Genomic DNA, 22,206 nt, shown 5'->3' with positions numbered 1-22,206 from the left:
CAATTTTAAAGATAATTTGTTGAAATTTAGCACATTCTAATCTCTTGACCACAGGCCATGCCCTACTATACCTTCTTACTTGTTTTAGTATGAAAATAGTTACCAAAATGTTGGGCCTTGAAAATAAGCTCGTAATAAGAGAGCATTCATTATAAACGAGTTCGTTATAAACGGGTTTCACTGTACATATAAAAATAAACAATTTTACACATGTCTGTAATGAATAAAAATTATTATTTTTTTTTGCACAAAGAAAAAAATTCAAATACATACAAATTACCAGATTCCCTATTTTTGAAAACATTAATCAAATTAATCAAAACACACAAGAGCGGGAATTAAGGCGATTAAATTGAAAGACATAAATCTAAATTTAAACATTCAAACACATTTTATGCTCTTTTTTTCCAGTTCGTCGTACATTGTCGTTTGTTACTATAAATAGTTAAATGCTGAGGGTACATTAATTAACTCGTTTCATGCCCACTGTTCGCTCACACACAAATTTACTGCATTCAAGCAGACAGTCCAGTCATTCAAACGTCATTCATTGATTACATACAGTTGCTCTTGCTGTTGTCGTTTGGTGGGTCTGTTAAGTCTCTGTTATCGGTTTACAGTGGTTTGTTTTTAATTTATTTTTTCTTGGTTTTTAACACTAATGATGATGATGATGATGGACCAAAGTTAATAAAAACTTTACGTATTTATGCAGTCGCACACATTTGTTCGAAAGACGTCGTTAAGTTAAGAAGTTGTTCGAAAACTAACAGCTCCATTACGAAAATCAAAAATAAATAAATTTTGAATTTAAACAATATAAACTAAAACGCACACGCATACAACTCGTTGAAAAACGCACTCAAAACAAAATTCGGGAGACGTGATCTTTAAAGCACTAAAATACACGAAAACAACAATAATAAATAAATAAATAAAAAAGAGTAAAAAAAAAGTTAAAGACTATTGTACAAAAATTGTTCGGTACGAATTAACGTGTGTCTACTAAAATTGCTGCTTTAACGTACATCCCGCGCCGTAAACAGTTCATATTTACTACACACTACGATCATCTTAAGAAAAAAAAGGTGTGAGTGTTGAAAAGTTACACAAAAAAAAGTAAATAAAATAAAGTTTATATTTAAACTGAGAGTTTTTATAAATAAGAAAAGAAAAATCGAATAAAAAAAATTAGTGGAAATAACAAAGTTTCTTTGTATCTGGAATCAACGAAGAAAAAGTAAAAGTGTCCTTGAAATCGAGTTTTTGTAAGAGTGTAAGATATAGATATGAAAAAAAAAATAATAAAAATATTCGAAATAAGTTATAAAATTTACAAAAACAATAAAAAATACAAAAATAAGAAATAAAGACTTTATTCCCGGTATTCAAAAAGTTATTAATTGTTTATTTAGCGTATACTTAAGAATACCAGGACAGATCTTCAATAATAAACCTATTTTTGGCCAATTATGTTTGTAGAGTTACCTTGCAATTAAGGATAATTGAGCAATTATCTTTACAAGTCTAAAAATGATCGTAAAAATACATTTCCATTATAATTTGCAAAAATTTAAAAGATCTGCTCTGCAAGGACTTGAAAACGACCTTTAGTTCATTTTAAGATTTGAATGTATGATCAAGCAATAATCACATGTAATGTATTAAATTATTATTTTGCTTTAATTATACATATTTGTAATTTTGCATCATTTCTTGTCATATCTATGACTACAGTCAAATTTAAGTTTTAGAAAGTATAAAAATGTTTTAATGAAAGCTTTTTTTATACCCTACACCACTTTATTGGGTTTGTGCTGATGTTTGTAACGCACAATAATATTGGTCCTATACCCACCATAAAGTATACCAATCGGCTTAGAATCATTTTCTGAGTCGATTTAGCTATGTCCGTCCGTCTGTACGTCCGTCCATGTAAACCTTGTAATCAAACTACAGGTCGCAATTTTGAAGATAATTCAATGAAATTTGGTACATGATCTTTTATGGTACCGGAGACGAAGCCTATTGGATAACATCGGTCTATTATTTCACCTAGGCCCCATACAACTGAACCCGCCGAATAAGGCTCTTAAGTTCATAATTATGTTTAATATACTCGTATCTCGTCTCGGGACGAAGCCTATTGAAAATATATAACATCGGTCCATTATTTCACCTAGGCCCCATACAACTGAACCCGCCGAATAGGGCTTGTAAACCTTGTAATCAAACTACAGGTCGCAATTTTAAAGATAATTCAATGAAATTTGGCACATGATCTTTTATGGTACCCAAAACGAAGCCTATTGAAAATGGATAACATCGGTCTATTATTTCACCTAGGCCCCATACAACTGAACCCGCCGAATAAGGCCCTTAAGTTCATAATTATGTTTAATATAATCGTATCTCGACAAAAAGCTGCAAAATCAAGTTCTATACTAGCCTTGATGACCCTCAAAAATTTTATAGTTATAGGGTCTCATTTGAGTACATTGACTTAAATGTCCACAATTTTATTCAACAATAAATGTCTTAAGTATATCTGAGGCAAGGTACAATTCAACTTAAATGCTTTATTATGAAAACTACTGCGACACCCTAATGAGGGGCAATACCACATTATGTGTTCAGAGACTTCCTCCCGTCAGTTACAGAATCTACATAGATTCGTTATAGAATTCCCCAGCAAGAATACCAACAATTCACACAGAGACCACAGTTAGTATTCTAAGGTTACTTTTATTAAGTTAAAAACTGCTTTTGGGATTTCAATTTGATAACGATATAAAACGCTTTGTATGTCTAAACTCTAATGTGACTTTCCAATGGCGAATTTAAGCCATACCAACCATACCCCTATTTGCCAGGTAGTCTGTCCATTCCTTGTCAGAGTATAAATCACAATGTTTAGTTATTGTGTCTGTTTTATTGATTCAATGATGCCACACAGTCTATTACAACACCCGACCTGACTGCATTGATAAGGTCTTGGCTGACGCATAGCTATCCGGCATTATAAATATTCTTAAACCCCTAAGCTTTCTTCTCACATAAGAACATTAATTTCTGCATTCTGGAAATCAGAGGCACAAATAAATCTGACAGTTTCACACATTTATTTGTTTGTACACATCTGGTTAGTCCACTGATAGCACTGGAATTCTATACATACTATAGAATATAAGGGATAGCTAAATAGAATAGTATGGTTAACTTCCATATTTGGAGTCCAACAATTTACTTAACGACCACCAGTAGGCTTTCGTAGAGGTCGCACTACGGAGACCTACTAGCCTTACTTTCGGAGAAATGGTGTCATTCCATTCAACATTTTGGCAAAAGTAAAGTGGTGGCATTAGATATGTATTTCAAAGGCATTTGATAGAGTGTGGCATAGGGCACTTATACTAATTGCTTTTGGTGCCGGTAATACTTTCTATCGATTTATTTTGAGCTTTCTCAGAGATCGAACTATACGAGTTGTTATAGATGGGATCTCATAAAACGAGTTCAATATTAATTCAGGTGTACCGCAAGGCTCCGTTCTTTCCCCAACTCTATTTCTTATTTTCATAAACGACCTTCTTTGTCAAACTTCCAACTCTATGTACTCTTTTGCCGATGACAGCAATATCTGCCATACATATTTATTCAGTTATAGGCCAAGCCCTTCAGAGATTAGGGCAATGAGGCAATATATGAATGAATCGCTAAATCGCGACTTGATAACAATCTCTGAATGGGGTCGTATTAATAGAGTCAATTTCAAAGCCCGCAGGACTCAATGTCGGTTTTTTTTAACACATAAGCGCATGGCAGATTATATTGTTTCATATATATTTATGGGTGGTATAAATATTAAGGAATCGGAAACTCTTGATGTTCTAGCCATGAAAATAGAGTCCGCTGGACTAAACACATTTTACAAGTGTTTTTTGAAACGGTGTAAGGCTTACTTCACTCCATCTGATCTCCGTACTATTTATATCACTTATATCCGACCGAAAATGGAATACAACTCTCATATATGGGCCGAAGCTTTAAAGTCTATTTTAGAGCTTCACGACCGCGTACAGGAGAGGGCGAAGGTTCTTATCGGTGACAGTAGGGTATCCAACTCTATTGATTCATTCACTGTTCTATCGATTTTACAATGGAGTGTGTTCCTCTGACTTTCATCTGTGCAACACACGACTTTCATCAAGAACACATCCATTTGTGGTCGATTGGCCAGTGGAGCGCACAGCGCATTTCAGAGAGAATTCATTCTTCAGTCGCATCGTTGTATGTGGAACAATCTTCCTGCAGAAGTATTCCCTGCCAATTTCGATGTAAGAAGATTTGAATCGAATGTCCACAAACTCTACTCCCTCTATACCCCCCTTCCACAACCTATTTTCCTACTTCCAACACAATGCATGGTAAGAAGGGGTCATCCCCTGAGTGCAATTTAGACAATTTTAACTTGATTAAAAATATTTATTTAAAAATAAGTTTTAATTTGGAAAATAACTTTATAGTTTATTATAAACATTACATTAATAACAAGAATTTTAATTTAATCAAGAAATTTAATCTTAAATTAGACCAACATTCTAATAAATAGAGCGACGCGATTTTAGACAATTTGTCTCCTCTCTCTCTATATATGTATATGTATGTGTAGAGAAAATTTATAGAGAATATAGCAATTTATTGAAAACGTCTTGTCAGAATGATTATACTAATTGTCAATTTGGTTTTATCCTCGGCCTCATTAACACTTAATTATTGTAAACAGCAACTAATTACGTCAAATCTTTACATGTGCAATGATTAAAAATCAATTTTAGTTAAAGGCATTACGCCATTTTTAACAGATTTTTTTTATTTTTTTATTTTTTTTTGTCAATAAGAGCTTAAAATAACAACAAAAACAATTCTTAAATACATTAAGAATCAAAATTAATTAGGCGTACAAATCTTCATAGAAAGTAATTATGTGTACGAAACAAAAATTGTAAAAATTTTTGTGTTATAGATGTATAAATAAAATATTTTGCAATATTCCGATTAGATTCTGAATATTTGGAATATTGAAATAAATTCTTAGGCATTTTAAAAACCATGGATTTTGTTATTCCGTTTGTCGATCAACAAAATATATATGTATATATTTTGAGTCCTTATAAGATCCAGTCATGACCGTCTATGAAAGTGGAGATAATCGGACTTCGATATTCTCTAGAAATAGTATTTACTTATTTGCTACAAGTCTGGGATAACTCTAAAAATATTGTTTCAAGAAAAACCTTGTTGAATGTTTTATGATATTTTACTATTTCTTAAATATCTTTTAAACAAATCAAAGGATTTGAAAAATGAAAAGGTTTATATATTCTTCATCTAAACTAAATGTTTAACTTATCAAATATTTGCAAAAAAGTTAGTTTTAGTTTTGAATATATAGCTCTCACTCCAAAACTAATAGATATAACTATATGTATTCAGTTCAAAAAAACCCAAATTTGGAGTTATGGCAGCCTTGTAGTAAATGAGCGATACGTTAATTATTCATCAATGGTGTGATAAGAGATACTTTTAAGTAGTCGTACCTCATTCTCTAAATCAAGCCACAGAAAAAATTTATAACTGGCTTTATTGCAATTTAAAATATACGTTTTGTGACGGCAGATTTCAGGATTCATCGTGTTTGTCAACATTATTATTTCTGGAGATTTCTAATTGTAAGCGCTGTAAACAACATGATGATCAACACTTTTCCGAAGTATGATAACGTTAAATGTAAGCTTAAAAAATATCTAACTGAACATTGTGGAAATAGAACTTTCGAGAGTGTTTCCCCTAGCTAAAGCTGGAGATGTCTGGAAGATGTCGCTAATATATAAATTGATCTTTCTAGAGTGTATTCATTAGATTTTGCTGGAATATATAGAATAATATGAAATTCGAAATAAACAAGTTTTATAAGTATCAAAATCTCTTTAAGAAATCTGGCAAGAATCGTTCCATAATTGATCCAATCCGCTGGGAGGTTATGTGGTTAAATGGGGGCGGGGAGTTAATATGGGCCTTTCTTTATAAATTTTGTTAAAGGGATTTACGTCTACAATAAAGTTATTTAGGCAGAATATCATAGTGATATATAAATGAATTTTGACCATCAAGTTATTTTCTGAAGGGGACTTTATATGGGGTTGTAGGGTCAAATGAGGCCTGATCATTTCGAAAATCGCCATATGATCACTAAATCATTTCGAAGTAATTCGGCAAACATTATTTGTTCTAAAAAATTAATCACTCTGCGAAATTCTGTAGAACTAGGTTAATGCACTCATATTAACTTATATTATATTAAAAAGTAAGAATTTATAGCTGGGCATGGCCGACCATATGATACCCTATAAAAGTGATTATGTTACAAATTTTTATTATTATTTTTTTAATAATAAAGCATTTAATTTAATTTTTAACTTAATTCAGTAATATTTTAACAATTTGTTGACAAAAAAAGGGATTTTCTAAGAGAGAGGTTATATGGGGGCAGGTACTTAATATGGGCATATCTTTATAAATTTAGGTAGAGGGATTAACGTCTACGTTAAAGTTATTTATGCAGAATATTAATGTGATATTAGGGTTTATAAGTGAATTTTCTGAAGGGGACTTTATATGGGCGGTAGAATCAAACAAGGCCCGATTATTACGAAAATCAGCAGTATCATTAAGATTTATATAAAACTAAGTTTTGACGATTTTTGTAGTGATACAAGAACATTTAACATATTTATGAGCTCAAAAGCCCTATTTGGGGGGCATGGTTGTATGGGGGCTATGGGAAATATTACACCATTTTCAATAGGTTTCCTCCTTGGATCAAAAGAAGAGAAAATGCCAAATTTAATCAAATTATCTTGAAAATTGCGACCTGTAGCGTGCACACAAGGTTTATGGACACACAGACGGACGGACAGATGGACATAGCTAAATCGACACAGAAAGTGATTCTGAGCCAATTGGTATACTTTAAAATGGGTGTATAACCAATATTTTTTGTGCATTACAAACACTAGCACAAACGCATAATACCCTCCCCACTATAGTGGTGTAGGTTATAATAAAGGTGGAAGTACACAACACGCGTTAAGGCGGCAACGCGTTTTACACTTTTTAAACTTTTCGCGCTTTACAAGCTGCAAGTTACAGACCACGCGTCATTTTGATCAATCTTTTAAGACTATTACTGTTTTAAAAATCAAAATTTTACGTTTTTGTTTATTTTTTTATTATTGGTCTTTCATTGTTGGTGAAATTTATTTCATTTTAGTTTATTCTTATTCTACACAAAACAAAATACAACCCTGATCAGCTGCCGATGCGTAACAAGTTGAAAGTTGCTGAACTTTTTGCGGCAGACGCGTTACAAACTACTGTGTGTAACTTGTTAAATTAAAATGCACTATTTCAACTTTCTTTGACAGAAGCATACAACGCGTTGTTGCGTACAACGCGTGTTGTGTACTTCCACCTTAAAAAATGTTCACACTTACGAACCTTCTCTTAACCATTTACAAATTTTTGCTGAAATCCTTGAACTTCGGTAAAAACTTTTAAATTTAAAATGGAATTATTCCCAAAGTTGGTAAAATTTAATGAATACCTTATACAAGTGAATGGCAGTGTATAGATATTTGACGTACTTAGATAGCTGAACGTCACAAAAAAGAGCAAAATACTGTAATTATAAACGTGTAAAACATATTTATTATTAACCACAAAAAAGTATTTATAGAATTTATTTGACAATAAAATCTATTCCTTTTTATAAATTAACAAAAATGACATTGACAATAGGTTTGTTTTTTTTTCTTTTAAATGCATTAAAGTGTTTCAATAAAATATCTATACCCATACACATAAAATCTGCATAAGTTTCGGTTAAAAACTTGTAAGATACATATTTAAATCATTAAAATTTATTTATTTTTTTCAGTATTTTTTTTATTATTACTTGGTGTTATTATTTAAAATAAATTCGCAACTAATAAAAAAGTCAAGGTCGTTGTTTGTCTGTTGCTCTGTTTGTACCCTATTTTTCTTTATGTTCCCCCCTTTCATATTTAAACTCCAAATTAACAAATCACCAAAGAAAAAAAAAAAAAACCAAAAAAAAAATATATATAATAATGATGTGAAATTTAAATAAAGTTTAACAATCAAATGATGTAAAGATATTAAAAAAAAAAAAAAAAAAAAAAAACAAGAAATATAAAAATAACTTATACTAAGCTATAATTTAAATAATTAAAAAATTTGAAATATAAGACATGTAAAAAATTTGGAATATTAATTAAAATATTATAAATATATTAAAATTAAATAAAATACTGTTCAATTAATGAAAATAAAAGTAATTTATGAATGTAATTTTAACAGCAAATAATCAAAAATATATGAATAAATTAAATTATTTTAAAATTATGTAAACTAATTATACAGGACAACAAAAATACAAAAAATTTCAAAATTCGAAACCCAGATACTAAAATATACTTTTCTAAAGGATGGAGCTGTGCTGAATCCTTAGAATTTCTCTATCACATAAGGTATTCGTTATAATGTGTAATAAATTTTGAAAAACTGGAGTTTTTTTTTTGGCTATTTTTAAGATCTTATTACAGGGTGAGCCCTAAAAATATCTTTCACGATATCAGTTTAGAACGTCTTTATTATTTGTTTCGACATTATTTGCAATCAAATCAAACGTAATGCTGAAAGTCGTAAGAAAACCTTTGGGAAAAGATGGGGTCTTAAACTATACATTGTGCACCGGATGTACACCGCGGTTATAAGACCTATTTTGACCTACGGAGCTCTTGTTTGGTGGAGAGCGGTAGATACCAAAACTTACCTCTCTATTCTAAACAAGGTACAAAGATTAGCATGTCTTGCAATTACTGGCTGTTTGAGATCCATCACTCAGGCTAGTCTAGAGTCTAGATGCTAAATATAACTCCCCTTGATATATACATATATCAAATGCATTTCTGCTAAATCTGCTCTACGACTTAAACAGTCGAACGGACGGAAGAATGATCGCATTAGTCATGCCACCATCCTACAAAATATAGACAGGTCAATTATGGGACAGAAAACAAGCTACACCCAATCAACACTGATTTTTAATAGGTCAATCAAGGCCAGAATATCGACAAGGTATTATTGGGCCGCAAACACTGTCCTAACGTGACGATGTGATTTCGATCTATACTGATGGCTCAAAGATAGAAAGGGGCACAGAATAGGAAATCTTCTCAGAAAAACTGTCTCTTCGACTATCTGACACCTGCACGGTTCTTCTGGCAGAGATATATGCCATCGATACAGCCGCGAGAAGAATCCGGGAACAAAATCTCGAAAATTCTATTCTATACTTGAACAGCCTAGCATCAATCAAGGCTCTTAACTCCAGTGTTATTAAGTCGAAATGTCTTCTCAATTGTATTCAATCATTGGCACAATTGACACAACATCACGTTGAATTGATATGGTTTCCAGGACATAAGGGCATCTGGGGAAATGAAATATCTGATGAATGCGCAACTAAAGGGTCGTACCTAGACTTAATTGATAGATGACTGGGCTTTAAGTGAGACGGAACTCTGGTCAGACGGACAGACGGTCAAATATCAGCACTTGTAGAATATCAAGACTGCTCTGGCCCACTCTGACAATGGAAAGGACTAGGACTCTTTAGTCTCTTAGTAAGAACTCTATTAGGCTTCTAATTGGTATAATTACTGGGCATTGTATGATTGGACATATGTCGGAACGTATGGGCTACCCTCATTATAGCTACTGTAGAAGCTGTTTAGACGAAGAGAAATTTGAATCAGTACAACACCTTCTATGTGATTGCCACGAACTTACAAGAGCACAGACTACTCTATCTTGGTAGAAATCTTTTCCATGATCTGGACTGTCTCAGAGATGCGTCACTAGTAGACATGGTTGGTTTTCACGAAGACCTCAAGAACCAAATTGTCAACGAAATTAGGGAGGTAAACTATTCTCTCAACATAAGGGAATGGCAATTCTAAGGGTATTACAATGGGCTACAGGGCCCAAAAATCATGTAAGATCAAAATTAAATTTACAAAATATTGAGGTTACGACTTTTCCGTCAAATATTTAATGGGTGTGAACGTACCTTTATACATACTAAAAGAATTTCTAGCAAAAAAGTACTTTTTAGGACTTAAAATACTTTTCGGGTTTTTTCTTTATCAAATCGTAATAAGATTTTAAAATTTAAAAGTATTTTAAGGACAGTTTCTATATATAGTCCTTTAAGGTATTTGAATATTCCAATTCTATGTATTCGAAGTTTTTTACCAGTCGATTGGCAAGACTAATTCATACATCAGCCTGTGGACTGGTGTATGGATTAGTCTATGGACTAGTCAATTAATAGGTCTACTTACAAGTCTATGGACTAATCTATAAACGTGTATATAGACTAGTCCATGAAGTAGTCAATGAACTTGTTGTAATACATGATCTGTTAGTAACTAACATGAGTCCACATGTTGTCATATCATGGTTCAAAGATGTCTTCCCAAGTATTCTCTATAATTTTGCTTAAATTTTATTTGTGTTCGTTGCATATTAAAACATTATAAAACTTAACATTTTCTAGTTTACTATAATTTAAACATAATTTTAAAAATATTTTGCCAAATAAATTACATACAGTATTGTTGCAGTAGTAACCCATTAAATAAATTTTAAAATCACTTTGTCTTTTAGTTGTTTAGTATGTAAAAGTATCTCTACAAAATCAGGTTGTACATGAGAGCAAAAAAACAAAAAATCTGTCAAATTTAAACCACTTGTCAGGTGAAAAAGAGAAATTAAAAACATGTATGTATGTTAAGCCCATGTTTGTCGGTTTAAGCCAGTCTTACATTAGCCCTACAGTCAAAAAGATATCAGATTTTAACTGGAAAAACAGGTGTCTTTATGCCTCTTGTTTTGTCGACTTTGTTATTTTAAATCTAAATGTAAAAATATTTTATTGTGTTTGTAGATATCAATACAAACTGCTAATGCCGATTATCTTAATCGTAGGGTATTCAAATAGTTTTACTTTTAAATTTAAGATCAATTGCAGATGAAATGCATATTCATGTAAGAAATAAATAAAATTGATTTTTTGTTAGAGCCATGACTTTGCAATTCCACGAAGGTTTAAAAAGTGTAAAATTTAATTTATCGACAGACCGACGAACTACTTATTTTTTTTCATGGGTCATCAGTTACCTCATAACGCAACAACAACAACAATTATAATGTCAAAATCAAGTTTACTAAAAACGAGAGTGAGAGTAAAAATTCATGATCATTGATCAATCGTGTGTATGGATGTGTTTGGGGTTTTGTTCGGTTTTTTTTTTTTTTTTTTTTTTGGAAATTGCCAAAAAGAAAGAGAGTATGTTTGTAGGTTAATTAAATTTATATTGATTTTTTTTGTGTGTATATTTAAAATGATTTATAACAAAAATACAACATAAATAAAAAACTATGTATGTAAATAACTATTAGATTGATTTGAAAATATTTTGTTTATTAGACATCATGGAGTAGAAAGAGATTTTTGGAGAGTTTTTTTCTTTCTTTTAAGCTTTCAACAGAAATTTTGTAACTTTGTATCAACAATTTGTAGTTAATATTATAAAATGTTTGTTTGTAGGTGTGGTGGTCGTAGACAAAGTTAATTATTTAAATTTGACTTTTTTTAATTTATGTTTATTTATTATTGTTATTTTTAAAATATTGTGCAAAACTATTTAAATTATAAACAATTAATTTATGCAAAAAAACTACATCGAATGAAATGTAAAATAAGAAACCATAAGAAATATGATTAATTTGTTGTACAAAATAGGTCCAAAAGTTGAACTTTTATAAGTTTATAGCTAAAATTATTAATTTATTTCTTTATCAAAGTACATTTTGCATAATTTCATATGTAAATCGTTTGTAATTTGGCAAATCATGTTATTGTGCAACAATAAATCTGTGAATTTACGTATTATTTTAAGCGAATGTCAAGTTAAACTTGAGTTTAAATGGAATAATGACGTTTAAAAAATGATTAAATTGAAAAGTAGAAATGTATTTTTCTAAGTGTATAATATATAACATTTAATTTTATCTTAATGCTAATAATAATAATTAGAATACGATTACAATACAAATCCGTTGAACATTGAACTTGAATTTAAATGAAATGATGTTTTAATATTAAAGATAGAATTACATTGAATCAAATCCGAATTAATTCGTACATTGTTAATCCTTGTCATATGTGAACGGAAATTGCCCTACAAAAAGAACTCCTCAAATAGCAATAACTCAGGAAAAACTTTACTTATCCGATTACTAGGCAAGTAATATTGGAGCAAAGTGTTAGAGCTTCAAAAAATTACTAGTTACAAATGTGTTTACCCGGCTCTATATTTATTTTAGTCGTTTATTAGTCTATCAGCTTACTCAGTGCTCCATTAACCTTTTCAGGGTCAAACTAACAGTAAACATTATACTTCAAAATTTTCGAAAAAAAAGATACTGATATCAACTAGGATTCGAATCACAAACAGCTGCTCTAGATAATTGGCTAGAAATCCCATTCAAAAACATTTAATAATGTTATTGATAGCGATTACTCATTACCAGATAATGTATTAAATAATTACATTACCTAGATTACTCATTATTTGTTTGAAATTTCAATTTAACACATTCATGTCATAAGAGGTAATTTACTTATTATTATTCTCATTCGTACTACGGAATGATTTCTACAGTAAAGAATCGAAGTATAATAACTTTTTTACGAATAAAATCGACATTCCGTTTGTAATTTTCACAATTTTCCAAGCCTTTAAATTTTAACCTAAACTACGGATAATTTTATTATTGTAAATGTAATATCCAATAAAACATTAGTACTACATTTACCTAGATCCAGTATTTACAATCTCCTAGGAAAATCAAATAAGAGCAAATCCCTTGCAAATATTTAGGTGACAATAACGCCAATGACTGAGTATATATAACATTTACCTTTATAGATCTGGGCGCCTTGGACATATACAACAGATACTCAACATTTGGTTATTAGATATACAGTAAAAATTCTGATTATTGGATGAACTATAGTGATCTCGGTGAAAATGTTAATCTCAACGCTCGCAAGGACTAAATAAACTACCTAGGTGGATTGACGAAACAAGCAATCAACAGGACCAACTGGCAACCTTGAGCGACCAATACCCCTAAAGACTCAAACATGTAAATGCCGAGCACATCGCGTCAGAAATGATATTACAATGAAGGTCTCTTTATATCTTGTAGTCGGGGAGGCAATAAAACCGCTGAAGAATAATTAAGTACAGACACTATATCTCAACTAAAATGCTAAAGTTTGATCCTCAAGTAAATGTGCATTCTTCTAGACCAGGAATTGATGGATGGTATTATCGTTGAAATTCCAAAGAAGAGTAATCTGTCAGAGTGTTGAAACAGGAGAGAAACTTATAGGTAGACAGTTTCATGGTTACACTCGGCGATCTAAAGATTATTAAGGGGGAAACAAGTTTATACGAAAAAAATGCAAATTATAAAGCGCTACTAAAGATAGAACTGATATCGTAGATCACATACTTAACGCCAAGTGCACATTTGGTGCTCCGTCTGGAACTCTACATACATATATCTCGTGAAATGTGGGTGGTATTTTTTAAACCACTGGGTGAGCTGACTAGACGACTCAACACCGGCCCTTTGTGCATCTTACACGCCGGTGGCAATTTTTGTACGTTGTTCTGCCGGTCAATGTACAAGCGCTTTGCTCAAGTACTCAAGCTATCTAATCTTTGACCCCCAGTTGCGTAACTTATGAGATGCAAAAACATCACTTCCGTTTACAACCACGCAGATGGGATGGCCTCTGTTGAGTCGGCAACAGCACCTGGAAACGTATTCGATAGACCGAAACACGAATCCATCAAATAAGCCGAGGGCTTTGGTCTTATTCACTGATAATACACTGTGGTTTAAATCACAGCCACCACGTGTATCCTAAGTCAGAAATTCTGCGGGCTAGCGGTTCCCGTGGTACCAGATTATTTGATTCTCTGGTACGATCCCATGTCAAATCATTCCAGGGAAAGGCCGTGGATACATTTGATCATCACCAGTTTATAGTCCCGGCAGACTAGAGGTACTGATAGCACCTCTTTTCCCTGGGATTCTAATCACACTAATATGGGGTCTTTCATCAAGGTAATATGCCCCCGGGGGAGCTGACAGAATAAGCCCGTGTTGCTTCAGAAATGGAAAAGACAAATCGACAACGGAATAAACATAATTTACTTGATCACCCTATGTTCCTTACTGCAACAATGGAAATAAATATAATTGTATATCATGTAATTGAGTCTGAAAAGATTGACCTCTTCGCTTATTGTAGGCATATTGAGATCACTGTGCATTCATATTAGAATTACGAACGTATGGATCACCAGTAATTATCCTTAAGAGTTTTACTTCTTCGTAGCTTTTCGATATTGAACGAAGCAAACGTTTCTCATAATTGGATGCCCTAAATTTATAATAGTTTTATAACTGACATCTGCAATAGAACTTTCTAGTCCAGTTCTAGTGGTGACCATGCGCTGATAATTAAGAATTTAATTTTATTGGTATTACTTTAGATTCAATATATTGGGTCTATGTTTCCAAGTCGGATCGGAGTAGTTCAGAAGATATGTATATGAAATGTTTTTATGAATCTGAACTAACAAAGCCAGGTATTATAAATGACATCTGCAATAGAATTTTCTAGTCCAGGTCTAGGGATGACCATGGGCCCATACATCGGTTTAATTAAGAAGATTTTAATGTTATTGGTATTACTTTAGATTCAATATGTTGGGTCTAGTTTCCAAGTCACTGTTACGGAATCGAAGTAGTTCGGAAGCTATGCATATGAAATGGTTTTACGAATCTGAACTAATAAAGCCAGTATCGTCTGCAAGTGTAGATGTGAGCTCGTAAGCTCGGACCTAGTATTCTTTCCTGGAAAACACTAGCGGATGTTTTACTACGTGAAGAGGCCACATCGAACAAACGATAACTGTTAAATTATGCGTAACCGATTGCTTGTTGAGATTGTAATTGTTTGGAGATGACGAAATAGGAGATAGAACTTATAGAAGAGCGATTCTGAGGAAATTTAGTACTTAATATTTTCATAGGAAAATTTTCTATGATTCTCTTCTATTCTAATGATTTATGGGTGTTAGCTAGTTTACCTTAGTTCTTAATTCTTATATTTACATATTTCTCATTAGGTTCAGTAAAATTTTTTCGATTGTTTTGCCCTTTTTACCCCTTAGAATCTGCACTGTATTGTGTAAATTATTTATGGGAATTTTCTTCTCTATTTCACATTGCTTCATTTAAGGCCGGTTTTAAAAACTTTAGTTACCAGCTTGTTAAATCACTAAAGTTATTTCGCTTTTATTAACACACTTTGTTGTTATTTTCTTTATACAGGTTAAAATATTTTGTGTTTTTGTTTTTATTTACCTTTCTTTTAACCAAATATTAAAAATTTGTATAAACTTGATAATGGTTTACGTATGTATTTATACGTTTGTCTGTCCAAATATTCATCCATTTAACTGAACCATACGTCCGTCCTTATAGTATTTTGGGTATTTGTTGTTAATGAAACCTCGTAATTGTTTGGTAGTAGTAGGTACTGAAATTATTACGCAATTTTAAATTTGTTTGTTGTGAAGTGTTTTTTATTTTGTTGGTTGTACGATTATTGGATATTGAAAAGTTGAGATCGATGTAGAAGATGATAATATTTAACATCATCATTTAGATGTATTCGATGTTGATGATGATGAAGTTAATGAAGTGATTGTTATGAAAAAAACATATGAAATAGTTATTGAGGTGGTTTAGTTGGATGAATGGATGCAAAAGATAAAGAAATGCTATATGTAGGTTAGTGATTTGTAAAGAAAACTCTAGAAATATAGTTGAAAAGGTATTTCCCCCAAATTAAATACAATAATTAGTTGATTTTTTCTATTAACAATTCTTATGTCAATATTAGTATTTTGCGGTTTTCCCCAAAATGTTAAACTACGTCTTTGAGGTTTCTCACAAATCGTAAAGAATTATAGTAAATATTAATATATTATAAATATTACAGCCATTTGTTAACCGAGAATAATATATGTACACGTGTATAATTAGACAATAAATTAATATTTATTACAAATATTCTAAAGTGTGGACGTGAGTTTCTAAAGTTCTAAAATATTCAAATGATCTGATCTCATAGTGAAAGATTGCTTTTGACAAATGTCTGTCAAGTTAACTATAACGAATTGATAAATATTTATTGCTAAAAAGAAATTTTGACAAAGTAATTTGTCATTGACATTTCTGGGTAAAAATTGGTAGACATTATTTGTTTAAAATATTAACAAAAGTGTTTTAAATTAGATTTTATTTGTTAATTAGCGAAATATGTCCCAATTTGTAAAATGACAGGAAATCTAATATCCATTTGTGGCAACAATGTTTGCACAATTAACACTCAATTAATGTAATTATATATTTAAATTTAATATAATTAAATCTTTAATATAACAAAATAAGTGCTAGCAATTAAAAATCAATATTAAAATAATATTGTAAACAAATAATGAAAAAAAAAAACTTAAAAATTTCAAATAATTTTGATTTATAAATATTATATTCTTTATTTATTAAGGTGAGTCAATCAATCTGTTTATAATCCATAAAATCTGTATCTATTTATTTAAATATGAATATTCGTTGTTCAATACACAAAAAAGATCAACAATTATTTTATCTATTGGTTAAATATTGAGTGTAGTTTGAATTCTTAATGACATTGAAAATCAATTACGATTGAAAACCACACACACGGGCATAAGTACTTGCGATCATTCAAATACATATGTATTTCATTGTATATGAATTGAAATGTATTCAGACATATTTTTCTAACAATATAGGCAATGCAAGGTATTTAATTTTTTTGACATTATATTTTGGGTTTTTAATAATTATCAAAATATATATATTGATTAAATATTAGAAATAAATATTAACCTTCACAGATCAATTATTTTGTAGAAATATATTTATTAATTTATTGTATACATTTTAACTCACGTCAATAAAAAAGTAGTTATAGGAAAAAGTTTGTTTATTCTTTTTATCAGTGATTCCCAATTATTTGTATTCAAAACATGTAGTTTACTCGGGATTTTTTATGGGAAAAGCCCTTATAACATGTATATCATGTGATTGTGGGATTCTGCAAAGTATTAGGGCTTTATTTTGTAAAATTAAAAGAAAACACAATTAATACAAAGGACATTCGTTGGTCAAGGTAGTGGCGCATACTGCCAATAACATATAAGTCCCCCTCGATCAAACTTTAACAAGTTAATGACAAAATCCACTAAAATCTGCTAGCCTGGCGACGATGTTGGCATCTCTAGTTCCAGTAGTCAGTTACATATCTTAAACAAAACGATTACCGAAACTGCAACAAATTGTAACCAACCGATTGCTCTTCAGAAAATGAATACGATTTGGAATATCAAACGTTCGCATGATTCTCTTTACAATGCGTCTGGCGCTTGTGTGCGGAGGATTTCGAAGATATAAATTAATTTTCATGGGGCTTTGCGAAATTGGATTGTCTAAATTTGGAGAAATTGCTACATCGCGCAAGGCAAAACTTTTGTAGTCCATTAGGCCAACCATCCTATTATCCAAATCCACCAAAAACGCTCTCATAGAGTTGAAACTTGGGTGAGAAATATTAGCAGAAAGTATATAATAGCGATGCGCAACTTTAACGCTAGTGATGGGCAACTTTAACGCTGGTGATGGCTCAATTCGGTTGTGATAACTTGAAGAGGGCAATGGACCGATATGACACCGATTGTATGACTGAAATAATATCAAAACCCAGAGAATGAAAAGGAAAACTGTTGGATGTATAATAAATGTGGGGCAGATAGTGCCCCTATTAGGAGGAATAACTTAGGTTAGGTTGAAAGGAGGGTATGAGGGTCACCCCATAGGATCTTTGTTGTTCTACCCACCGTTTCATTATTCGAAGAGGCCTTAAGGAATTCTCTCATACATATTTTTAATTTAGCTTTTTTTTGCGTCGAATGGTTAACTATCACGAGCTTCCTTCACTTTAAAGCTATTACATTTGCCCTTTCGTGGCCGATTACTCCCGAGTGCCCTGGTACCGATATGATGTAAACCTTATTTCTGGGAGAGTATACGGTTAAAGCTTTCTTACAATCCAATACGGTCTTAGATTTAATTCTATCACCTGATATCGCCCTAATTGCCTTCAGGCTGTCGGTAAATATATTAAGGGCTGTGGGGTATTTATACTAATCCAATTTACACATTCCGTTATTGCTCAGACTTCTGCATGGAAGCTGGTGTTATGATTAGGTTTCTGTTTCTGTTCTGGGTCTTCAATATGGAACCCCAGGCCCACTTTGTCCCCTAATTTAGAGCCGTCTTTGTAACAACTTATTCCTACTGGTATTTGTTCTAATGGTCCGCTTGACCAAGACAATCTATCTGTGATCAGCTTTTCAATGTTTCCGACATATTCTGTGTATGGTATGCGATCAGACACGTCCGATGATTATGTATAATCTTCCAATGTGTCCCGTATACATTGATGACGTGTCCTATAACCGCTTTTGGCCAGTTCGCCTAAAGTAAAGAGCCGTTCGGCTGTAAGCGCCGCCTCATATATTAAATATGTTTCAATGGGTGGAATATCTAGCAACGTTTACAGAGCCTTGGTTGAAGGCACCACTTATACCCAAGCAGCTTGTATGCTGAACTACTTGTAGTAGTTTGATATTACACTTTTTGTCCACTAGATTACTGAAGCATAAGTCTAATTAAACTTTTATGAAGCTAATTTGTCATAGTAGGACTAAGACCCCATTTCATGTCTATAGTTCTCCTACATATCGCCCAGCACCTATGTGCCTTGTTGATCCTATCCTCTCCATTTTCCGGTCAAGGAAACCTTGTTGCGAATCGTTCAATATTCCTAGATTACGGCTATATGTATCTTACCTGTTTTCATTTTAGCCATCAGAGCGTTGGTAGACGACTCACTCCAGTGAAGGTTTATTTGGATAACCTCAATCATGGTCATCCATTAAACTGTCTTCCAGCGGGTTGGTGATCACCTTCTCGCTCTTTGGTTTGACTCCTTCGGGTATCCTGAATTGGCTATTAATGCAGTGAGTACTATTGATGGCACTGCAGTGACCTTATCAGGCATAGAAATAGCAGTCTTTTTAATCGACACCTTTCCAATTTTGGAAAGCACTGCTGTTCTGTCTTCTGCCGAGTGAGTGATTTCCTCCTTGCTTTCAGGATTTGACTCCTCAACATTACTAGTACATGCTAATGATGCTTTGGGTACCGTCTTCGGTGTTTTAGTGTCCTTGTCGGGGACGGTTTTGACAGCCCTTTCCATCGGCGCCTTCCCAATTTTGGAAAGGGCAGCTGCACTTTATTTTGGTTAGTTAGTGGTAACTTACTCGCTTTTAGGATTTCACTCTTCAACGTTATCAGTAGTGGCTACTGATGCTGTGGTCTTAGGTTATTTAGTGTCCTTTTCGAGGCTTGTTGTAACAGCCCGACCTTTATTATTGGCAAGACTAGCGCTAGAGTTCTGGTCGATTCCTATTACAAATCAAGTTCCATCAGGTTCTTCTTTCCTGTTAAAGACATCCCATTTTCCATGGCATATATTCCTTAAGAGCCACCTGAAACTTTCGAAATAATTAAAGCTATAAATCTTTTGAAGAACTACAAAGCTCTCGTAATGGACAATATCAGATAATCAACAACCGTCTAGCTGTTGCTCTTAATCCCGTTCAAATTACGAAATGAACAAGTAGAGATCCGCCCACAAAGATCCTGTATAGACCTCGTAAAATGTGTATGGATTGTAGTTGAACTACACATCTGAAAAATAGCTTGAATGTAAAAGCTCTCTTTGCAAATGCAGTGTGTCATATTCAGCACGATCAACGTCAAAGATGGTGTTAGACAAGCTTTAACAATGTATTAGATGGAGTTTTGCTACGAGCTCTACTCCACTGCCAGAAGTCTAGCAGTTATTGACATTGCATATGACATTTGTTTTCTCGCGCATAGATAAAATGAGATTCGGGAGAAACTTAATTCGGTACAAGTAGAGGCGGCCAAGTTATGACCTAAAATCATCATCGGAAAGGCATAGGATATACACCACCAATACCTCTGACTTCTAGCATATCAATAACTTCTTTAGACTGGAAAGCGGAAAAGCCTTCTAAAGAACATAATGAAGAGAAATTTGCCATATGTTGGACAATACTGGTACTAATCGTGGGCCGATATTAACCAATCAATATATCAATAAATTTTAAAAATCTTAATATTTAGTACATATCTAAATCTGCGTCTCTAGAGTATATTACTGCAAAAAATTCTTAAGAAATTTAGATTTTATTTCCCATAAAATATTATAAAATTTTATCATGATTGGCCTGATCGACTGATAGATATATTCATACATTAAAAAGACTTTTCGAAAAATCGTATAATGTTTTGGTCTGTTCACATTCCTGGCTATACAAAGCCTGTGTGAGTTTGACAACACGACTGAACGAAGATGAAAGGAATCTCAGATTTTCAATAAAAACTATTTTCAATAAATATATACATGTTCTGGTGATGGTTCTATAAGATTTAGCAGCACATTCTTTAGTACAAAATTTAAAAATTTTTAAGGTTTATTCACCCATTTAACAAAGTAAATTTCACATTTTAAACACTCGTGCGCTTAATTATTTATCCACTGATAGCAGTGAAGCGCATTAAGTATCTAATCGAATGTGAAATTTAATGTTCTTAAAATTTAAATTAAGTTTGTAATACAAATACTTATTTAAATATTTAGCTATTAGTGATGAATATTTGATAACAACAGTTGTGCATGTTAATTTAGTTGCGGGGCTTTTTTTGTATTGTACTAATTAGTAATAATCTATAGTTTCGAGAGATTGATCAGTTCACGATTTTGTTTTGTAGGCATACAACTATAATTACTCATTTATTACTTAAAAAAAACAATGTCCAGACATAAACAAATTAAAATACAAGTTTTTTTTATTGTTAACCGATAAAAATGCTTTATTGTTTTCGTTGCATGTCCGCGCCTCCTATATCAATCTTTATGGTTTTTAACATCTATAAAGAAAACAAATAATATATGTATATTTGCACTTAGTAAATTATTTGTCATATATTAAGATTTAATTTGTCAAATATTGATTAAAATATTTAAAATAATTTTTAAGTTTTGTTTACATTAACTTTGCAATTAAAAGTTTCCCTGTGTTGCTGTAACACGTTTTTTCAAGGTTTTCCTTTTTTACGTACGTATAAACCAATTAAGATCTAATCCTTTTAATTAATGGTTTCAACTTTCAATTTAAATCTCTTTATTGCCCTTTAAACAGCATTTGATTTGTAGTCAACATCATTATTGTAATAATGACCACTGAATGAATGAACACCAAATTGATCATGCAAAATGAAATTACGAAATTTTATCGCTGTTGTATCTAATCAAAATTGATCGTTTTGAAAATTACCAAAAAGTGGAAAATAACCGGTTATTGGATAAAAGGGCAATAAAAATTAAAATAATAATTATATGTTCCTATAAATAAAATTAAAAAAAAAAAAAACACAAAAAGCATTAATAATTTTGAAAACTAATTTTTGTTGGTTATCAATGAAATTAAAAAAAATAAAAGTTTTAAGTAAATATTCTATTAAAAGTTAATTTTATATGCAAAGAAAAATAGGTCAAGACTTGAAACTAATCAATATTAAATTTAATTATATAAATGATGGGACTACTACGTTAACATCTTCAGAATAATGGAAAAAAAAAACTTCGTGGAGTTGTCTGCAGATTATTGATAGAAAAATTACTTCTGTAAACCGTTAGTCCGATTT

At 31.8% G+C, this 22,206-nt stretch overlaps 1 protein-coding gene across 4 annotated transcripts in view; it reads left to right on the top strand.

Moving 5' to 3' along the window:
- Positions 1–719: 719 nt before the first annotated feature.
- Positions 720–22,206, top strand: part of LOC119607207 (nose resistant to fluoxetine protein 6-like) — a 35,785-nt gene continuing 14,298 nt past the window's right edge. The window contains exon 1 of one of the 4 annotated variants that reach the window (XM_037961028.1): positions 720–1,276. The gene's annotated coding sequence lies outside the window, so the exon portion shown is untranslated. The remainder of the gene's footprint in view (positions 1,277–22,206) is intronic. The other 3 variants (XM_037961029.1, XM_037961027.1, XM_037961030.1) reach the window with 3 other exon arrangements.

This window comes from Lucilia sericata, unplaced genomic scaffold, assembly GCF_015586225.1.
Source record: "Lucilia sericata isolate MDLA Ls3-8-SP2 unplaced genomic scaffold, ASM1558622v1 Contig000675F_arrow, whole genome shotgun sequence".
Classification (NCBI taxonomy): Eukaryota; Metazoa; Arthropoda; class Insecta; order Diptera; family Calliphoridae; genus Lucilia; species Lucilia sericata.
Note: the sequence above shows the minus strand (reverse complement) of the source record. Positions and strands in the feature narration are given on the sequence as shown.